The 9,283-nt window shown below is 36.3% G+C and overlaps 1 pseudogene across 1 annotated transcript; it reads right to left on the bottom strand.

Annotated features, from left to right (window-relative positions):
- Positions 1-880: 880 nt before the first annotated feature.
- Positions 881-1,803, bottom strand: LOC147369182 (olfactory receptor 8U3-like; annotated as a pseudogene). Its single transcript, XR_015168474.1, has one exon. The product of XR_015168474.1 is annotated as an olfactory receptor 8U3-like (transcript).
- Positions 1,804-9,283: the final 7,480 nt, after the last annotated feature.

Raw genomic sequence — 9,283 nt, 5'->3', positions numbered from 1 at the left:
CCAGGGACGGGGGAGCCTGGTGGGCTGCAGTCTATGGGGTCGGACTGAGTCAGACACGACTGAAGCCGACTTAGCAGCAGCATACATAAAATATTTTTTTCTTGCCTATTTCCTCTGGGTGGAGTTCTAGTGCTGTGTTTAATAAGAGGGAGAGGGATGAAAGTGGGCACCCTTGTCTTGTTTCTAATCATAGAAGAAAAGGTGTCAGGTTTTCATCGTTGAGTATGATGTTAGCTGTGGGCTTGCAATATATGGGCTTTATTATGTTCACATATGTTCCCTCTATACCCAGTTTATTGAGAGTTTTTATCATGAAAATCTTATTTTGTCAAATGTTTTTCCTGTATCTATAGAGATGATCATACAGTTTTTCTTACTTCTATTAACGCAATACGGTATGTTTATTGGTTTGCATATGCTGCTTGGAATCCCAGGATAAATCTCATTTGGTCATGGTGTATGACACTTCAATGTGCTGATGAGTTAGGTTTGCTAGTATTTTGTTGAAGATTTTTGCATCTATGTTCATCCAAGTTCATACAGTTTTATTTTCTTGTAGTGTCTTTGGCCTTGGTGTGAAGATAATTCTGGCCCAATAAAGTTAGTTTGCAAGTATTTCATAATCAGTTTTTTAGAAGAGTTTTAGAAGTGTTGGCATTAATTCTTAAAGTGTTTGGTACACTTCACCAATGAAATCAATGGTACAAGGCTTTTCTTTGTTGGAAGCTTTTTTTATTACTGCTTTAATCTCCTTACTTGTTATTAATCTGTTTACATTTTCTATTTCTTCACTATTCACTTTACTAGATTATGTGTTTCAAGAAACTATTTTATCTAGGTTAATATTCAGAGAAATATGTTTAATATATGAAAAATATGCCTATTTGGATGGGACAAATAGTTTCTTTAGGGCCGCCTGCATGTCTGTGTTTCTCAGACAGTAAACAACAGGATTAAGGCTAGGTGTTAGAATGGAGTAAAACACAGACACTAGCCGTCCTTGAAGGGGAAGTAGTGAGAAGTAGGTCTCAAGTAAGCAATGCCCCCAGTGACATAAAACAGAATGATGGTAGTAAGATGAGAGGAACAGGTGGAAAAGGCCTTCCAGCGGCCACCAGCAGACTGGGTCCGAGCAATGGTAGCAATGATGAGAACATATGAGATGATTGTGAGGGCAAAGGCACCAAGAATAGTACACCAACCCACCACAAATCCAATTTCCTCATTGGTGTGGGAGTCACTGCAGGAGAGTCTCATGATAGGGGAACTGTCACAGAAAAAGTGGTCAATGACATTAGGCCCACAGAACTGGAGGGAGAAGGTGTTGATGGTGTGAAAGATGGCATAGAAAGCTCCGCTCAACCAGGCCACCATAACAAGCTCTGTACATAGTTTTCTGCTCATAATGACACCATAAAGGAGAGGCTTGTAGATGGCCAAACAACGGTCATATGCCATAGAGGTGAGCAGGAAGCACTCAGAAGCACATAGCGTTACAAATAAGAAGAGCTGAGCCACACATTCCCAAAAGGAGATGACTTCTGAACCCATGAGTGAATTAATCAGTGCCTTGGGGACGATGACTGTGGTGTAGCACATGTCCAAGAAAGAGAGATTCTTCAGGAAGAAATACATGGGGATGTGGAGGCGGCTGTCTCTGCTCACAGCTGCAATGATGGAGATGTTCCCCAGGAGGGCAAAGAGATAGATGAAAAGGAAGAAGATGGTGCTAATGAGCCTCAGTTCAGGCACGTCTGAGAAGCCCTTTAGAATAAATTCAGTTACCATTGTCTCATTTGTCATTTCCTTCCCAAGTCATGAAAAGCAATAGAGAATATTCAAGATGGATATGGTCTTTGTGATAGTTAGTGCAAAACACACGCTCACAAATTGGTCCATAAAGATGGTAAAAAGTAAATCTGTTTCTCTGCATAGTTCACGAATCCCCCTTACTTTTCTTTTTCTTTTTTCTCTTGCTCTTTCTTTGGTAAGTCTGAGCAATAACAGATTATAAATGAACAAATAAGCGTATCTGTTCAGATACTATGGTTATATACATGCATAATAACAAGTTGTGAAAACAATGCAAAAGGTGAAATAATCGTATTCATTCAGCAATTATCCACTCAACAAATTATATTAATAAATGTACTGCACTAGGTACATTGCAGTTTGTGAGCTTGTGGCAGGGGTGGGGGGCACTGAAATGGCTGTAACAGAACCACTCACAGAGGTTGAGCAGATACTATAAACATCTTAGCAGGTCAAGAGCTGGTAGTGATGAAATTGCTACAGGTTTCCCTATGAGATTTCAGTTACTGTAATGTCAAATTTTCACAGCTTTTAGTAGAAATAAACTTGAGTTTAGCATAACATTTACTAATGTTCCAAACAGAACTGTGGCCTGGATTTAACCTAGTGGTCTCTGCTAAATGCATGACTGTGTCCTGAGTCTGAGTCTTCTCTTACAGTAGAAATCTTGCTAGCCTATGATCTTTAAAGTCACAATTTTAAGTCATGTTCCAGGAAAAGCATGTGGGACAGTGCCCTGAAATATTGGCACACGACTGGCCTTGTTTTAGGACCTACCGGTACTGAAGATTGACTTTGTCTGTGATACTTGAGTCTGATGGTTCATCACTCTCACAGCACCTGGAAGGTGTCATCAGTATCCTTACAGGATCTAACATTTTAAGTAAGAACAGGAAAGTGAGTCTGGAGCAAAAAGCTTTGACTGAGGAAGAGACAACCTGTTTGCCTACATGGTTCAAATAAAAGGAAAGAGTTACTCTAAGAAATGATCCCCCAAAACGTTTGTATTTAACCAATAGCAGTGCTATAAAAACCATCTGGGACCCATTAAAATTTGACTTTTTAAACATCGATTTAAATTTTCTTTTGAGTAAATCTGTCACCTCTACAACTTTTATTGTTCAAAATATAATTTTTGTGTCATTAGAGTAAATGAATTTTTAATTTGTCACTTAGTATAAAAGATTTTTAGGACCTAAGAAAAACCTCTAACATATATGAAATAAGTGTAGTTATCTCTGGTAATGAGGAAATTTTTTTCTCATTAGAATGAGTTAGAATGAATACACATTGGTATTAATATTATAATCTTTGTTGTTATCATTGTTGTTTGGTTGCTAAGTAGTTTCCAACTCTTTGTGACTCCCATGGACTGCAGCTGCCAGGCTCCTCTGTCTGTGGGATTTCCCAGGCAAGAATACTAGAGTGGGTTGCTATTTCCTTCTCCAAAGGATTTCCTAGACCCAGGGATCAAACCTGTGTCTACTATTTGGCAGAAGAATTCTGCATCATTCAGCCACCTGGGAAGCCCATTATAATCTTACTTTTTAAATAATAAAATATTTTAAAAGTTATTTCATGTGGCAGATTCATTTCGATATTTGGCAAAACTAATATAATATTGTAAAGTTTAAAAATAAAATAAAATTTAAAAAGTTATTTCAAGAACAAATTTAAGAATTTTGCTTTTCTAATATTTTTATTATGATATAAAGACATGAAGGAGAAAAAGAATAAATTTTGGAGAATGTCAGTGGACTTTCTTCTGGGTATTTTTGTATCCAAATTTCCCCTTCTTATAAAAACAGAAGTTATATTGGATTAGAGCCCACCACAGTAACCTCATTTTAACTCAATTGTCTCTAAAGATCCAATCTCCAAACTGAGTCACAATTGGAGTACTGGGGTTAGGATTTCAACATATGAATTTTGGAGGGGATACAATTCAACTTAAAACAGTCAATAAGAAACAAAGCATACTACAACTTATCTTTATGGAAGAAAGATTGGGATGTCTAAGGACTGCTCATCTGGTCCAAGACAAGAAGTATAGGAAGGGTTCCTTGGTCTCCATGAAAGTGACAGTGTCTTTCAAAGAGAGACAGAGAAGACTGACTTATTCAGATTAGCTTTTATCTGCCCTCCAGCATGATCCAAGCCACCTTTGCTATAAGAGTTGCTAGAGTAAGAGTGTTGTTCTTTTCCTGATTTGGGCTTCCCTGGTGGCTCAGAAGGTAAAAGAATCTATCTGCAATGCTGGAGACTCAGGTTTGATCCCTGGGTTGGAAAGATCCCCTAGAAAAGGGAATGGCTACCTACTCCTATATTGTTGCCTGGACAGAGGAGCCTGACGGGCTACAGTCCATGGATCTGCATAGAGTTGGACATGACTGAGCAACTAACACTTTCACTTTTTTCTTTTCCTTATTTACTCTAATATCCACTTAGTGGGAGTGATTGAAATAATGTACTTTGGATGTCTTAGGAGTGTGGCCTTAGGGTGGCTGGTTTTAGCACAGCTAATAATATTCACATTACTTAAACACTAAGCATAGTTTTCTCAACATTTAAGAAAATTATGCCTATGTCCTAAGTTTGTCTTGAGAGTCCATAAAGTTGTGTGATCAAGCTCAATGTTTCCTCATTTTCCTAAGGAGTTTGGACACAATGACATTGGGGTTCCATTTTGACATGATAGCCTCAGGTTCTAAATGAGTTAGAATCAAGCAGAATGTCCAGGAGGAGCCACAGGAAAAGAGAAAACTTGCCTCTGGCACTTCTGGTTGCTTCCACTGTGCTCTCTGCTGGAGCTGACTCCTTCCTTCACTTGGACCTCTGCCTGACTCATCAGTCCTTCCCATCACCTCTCATCCAGGTGATAGAAATCTGGTGTCAGTCACTCGCATCACAGTATAATTAAGCCATTTTCTTGGCCAGTGATGTCTGGATTTAAAACTAAGTATTTTCATATCATTGAAATATGCTTACTTCTATTCTAGCCATTTTCAGGCATTAATGCATTGACTTAAATTATGGTTCATCAAATAAGATGAACTTGTTCCTGACAGGCCAGGGGGCCTTATTAAATTTGGTGAATCCTTGTATTTGCATAACACTGGAATGAGTGTTTTCATTATGTGCAAGACAATGAGTTTCCCTGATGGTTCTGTAGAAAACCTGCCAATGCAGGAGACTCTGGTTCTATCCCTGGGCCAGGAAGATCCTCTGGAATAGGAAATGGCAACGTACTCCAGTATTCTTGCTTGGAAAATTCCATGGACAGAGAGGAGCCTTGTGGGCTATAGACCGTGTGGTCACAAAAGAGTCAGAAATGACTGAGTGACTGAGCACATAGCACGTGGGACAATACCAATACCAGTACATGCAAACTAGCAGATAGCATGGTTGTTACCAGGCTCTAATATGCCGTGTGGAATCAGACCAATACAGTAAAGTTTAAAGTCAATTATTTCTCAAAATACTGAGTGTACTATTGTACCTGGTTTACTTTGATCTTGCTAGTTGTTGAATCCAAAGAAATAAGCTTTGGATGAGCTTTGCAAACCATATGAAGAATCACTAAAGAATCTAACACACGCTGGTAATAGAACTAATAGTTGTTCTGTACTTATAGTAAACTTATTTTAGACCAGTTTCATCACCTTTCTGTAAATTTCTTCACATATCAGGCAGAAATAGTGTATATACCTTGCCCCCATTATTCATTATAAGTAGCTCAATTAGGTAATGTTAGGTATTAAGAATTTATAATTGTGTATAAAACATATCTTTCACTGACTAATTTCTGCAAACTTACTATGTTTCTGCTCTTTGACAGGAACTATGTTTGGCACTTAGCATGATCATCTCTGCTAATCTATTCCTTCCTATTTATTTTCTTCATCAGATCAGATCAGATCAGTCGCTCAGTCGTGTCCGACTCTTTGCGACCCCATGAATCGCAGCATGCCAGGCCACCCTGTCCATCACCAACTCCCGGAGTTCACTGAGACTCACGTCCATCGAGTCAGTGATACCATCCAGCCATCTCATCCTCTGTCTTCCCCTTCTCCTCCTGCCCCCAATCCCTCCCAGCTAGCATCTGTTTTTATGCTGCAGTTTGCTTATTGTGAATAAAGTATTATTCCTGAGGTCAAATATGAGCAAGAGATAGTCTGCAAGACCATAGTGTCTTTTTAATTTTTATTTTAAGAACAAAAATATTTAATATTTCAAACATTTAGTAAACATCAATGGAGTATAAAAAGAAATATATTATTATTTCTGCCTTTCAAGTGCCCATAATGTTTTACAAAGGTATATACAATTATTGAATAAAATGTATCTAATGATTAATACCCAATATTATATCATATATCTGTATATATACTTACAAAGGTATGGATAAAGTAATTATATATTATATTATTATATATAATATATGGTTATATAATATTACATATTATAATCAGATATTATCAGATATTATATATTATGTAATATATAATGTTATATTTTATGTTATTGTAGGAGGGATTGGGGGTAGGAGGAAAAGGGGATGACAGAGGATGAGATGGCTGGATGGCATCACCGACTTGATGGCCGTGAGTTTGAGTGAACTCCAGGAGGTGGTAATCGACAGGGCGGCCTGGCGTGCTGCGATTCATGGGGTCACAAAGAGTCGGACATGACTGAGCGACTGAATTGAACTGAACTGAACTGAACTGAATACTGTATTATATATTATTATTTTATATATGCCTTTGAAAAACATTGTGAGGCTTGAAAATCGGTAGTCACTAACACACACCTCTATATTTACCTATATAGTGGATGTAGTTGTCAGATACAGGTCCTACAGAAATTTAGATACCAAAAAAAAATTTAAGCTGAGTTGTTGATGAAGTAAATTTTTAAATTGCCTTATGAAGAATCGAAGAATTTTGAATGAATGAAAGTATCCAGATTCCGGGTGGAGGAAGGATGCAGGGTTATGGAGATGGAAAAGTAAATAACACACATGTTTGAAGTTAGCATTTGTATAATCCATGGATGAATAAAAGTATTAAAGGAAATCCACGTTACCATGACTTGTTAAAATTGCATAAATAACATTTTGATTACATAATTCCAGGTTTCTACTATGTAAGTATCTATAGAAGCAGCTTCAATGTTTCAACCAAAGAAGAATATTCAAACAATATTTTTTTATTATGAAGATTTTCTGTTAGACTTAAAAAAGAATAATACATCTAAGAGAAGAGTAGTTACTTTGTTTAGGGGCACAATTATGTATTTAATAATGATTTAGAAAACTAACTGTACTAATTTAAAAAGAGGGGAAAAATGACTTTTCAATCAGTTTTTGCCTTGAATGTTCTCTTGGTAATTAACCAATTTAATTTGATCAAAAGTAAACTTGAATTACTTCACCAATTCAAAGCATTAATTTGTGTGTGTGTGTGTGTGTGTGTTTTTCCTGAAGACAAAGCATTCTTTGAAAAAATATTGTGCTAGTCAAATTCTCAAAGATATGAATCACACGATAATAGTACATGCTTGACAGGTTTGTATGGAAGAGTTGGATAAAATCACACCTTGGGAAGTGCTTAACCAATATTTGGAATAAAGATGGAATTGAATCAGTGAGTTTTTGCTTTATAAATGTAGATTCAGTCCTCTTTAGGGGAATACATTTCAGAATAACATTGCAAAATAAAAAATCATACTTTTCTACTCACTAAACTAAATCAACGATCATCTGCCCTTCCCCTCCAGAATGGTCCTAAGGTAACTTCCACAAAAGTTGGTTTCTTGGTGTGCTTATTTCTATATTTAATAAAATATTTATCCAGTTACTGAAAGAAGTACATCTGTATTTTGAGATGTTTAGAAGATATGTCTAACAAAACTAAAGATTCATTGTGCTCAGTTGTGTCTGGCTCTTTGCGGCCTCTGGACTGTCGCCCTCCAGGCTCCTCTGTCCATGGAATTTTCCAGACAAGAATGTTGGAGTGTGTTGTCATTTCCTACTCCAGGGGATCTTCCTGACCCAAGGATCAAACTCATGTTTCTTGCATCTCCTGCATTGGCATACAGGTTCTTTACCATTAGCACCACCTGGGAAGCCCAAAGATTTTCTGCTTTTATTGTTGCTACATTAGCTTAATTTTTGACATAATGTCCACCAATTGTCAACTCCAATTATCTGTAGTTTTAGTCTTATTTCAAGCTCCACTTTGTGTTACTCACACTTATTCTATATTTTTTATACAGCTTCTAATTTAGTCTATTTTTAAATATTTTACCTTTTTATCTTTTACATATCGCCATACATTCACTTATGAAAAGAAAAATATCATTATTTTCCATATTTACTTCATTAAAAAATCCTAAACATTTAGTTTAGTATCTGTGTTTTAGTATCTTTGTTCTCTTCTTCTCCACTCTCTTTATATATAACATATACCAAAACCCAGTAAAATCAGTTTGGTTAAGAAATTTATAGAATTATTTTGAAAAAACTAATAAAATGGATGACTGATTAAGAAATAGTATCATATAAACAGTACATAAATGAATTCTAAATGTTTTGCAATGTGTTACCTCATGTGTTCATCACAACAACCTGTAAATAAAGACATGTTATTAAACTTGATTTCTGGGACTTCCCTGGTGGTCCAGTGATTAAGATTTTGCCTTCCAGTGCAGAATGTACAAGTTCAATCCCTGGTCAGGGAGCAGAGGTTCCACATGCCTCGTGGCCAAAAACCCAAAACATAAAACAAAATCAATATTGTAACATATTCAATAAAGACTCTTAAAGAGTATAGTTTTAAAAAATTAAAAATAAACTTGATTTCATAGATAAGTAAGTTTAAAGTGTCTTCCTCACAAAATGTCAACAATCTCTCCAAAGACGGTACACCGAATCTTAAAGTTGCAAGTTTATACATTAAAATGAATAAAGGTGTACTACCTGAATGGTTCATTCTGATGGTTAATCATTGCGTTGATTTATCATGTAGATAGAGAAAGAAACCATAAGAATAAAATAATCAGAGATAACAACAAAAACAAAGAAGAAAGCTGTACTGAGACAAAGATGGTGATATGGATCAGATAAAAAAAATTTCTGGGGATGAAAGTTAATTATGAACAGGAGTTGGAGGCATAAACCAGAGTTGGAGCAAAGACTTCTATATGAAAGCTATAAGAAATCAGTCTCACAATCAACTCACCCAGACTCCTCAAGCTGGTAGACCATGACCTTAGATGAACGCACAAGGATTCTTTCCAATCAGCCGTTGGATGCTCTAGGAAAAAATTCTGAAAATTTTCTTTCTCATCTGATATCAATGTGAATAAATAGATTACCCATCTCTTTCATATCAGGATCTTTTATTATTTAAACTCTGCTACTAAAATCAGTAGAATACCAAAAATCTGCAATTCCAGAGTGTGGACTACA

This window comes from Bos grunniens, chromosome 7 (assembly GCF_055505025.1).
Source record: "Bos grunniens cultivar Pamir isolate PY7600 chromosome 7, Bosgru_T2T1.0, whole genome shotgun sequence".
In the NCBI taxonomy this organism is placed as follows: domain Eukaryota; kingdom Metazoa; phylum Chordata; class Mammalia; order Artiodactyla; family Bovidae; genus Bos; species Bos grunniens.
This window is presented reverse-complemented; position numbering and strand designations above follow the sequence as displayed.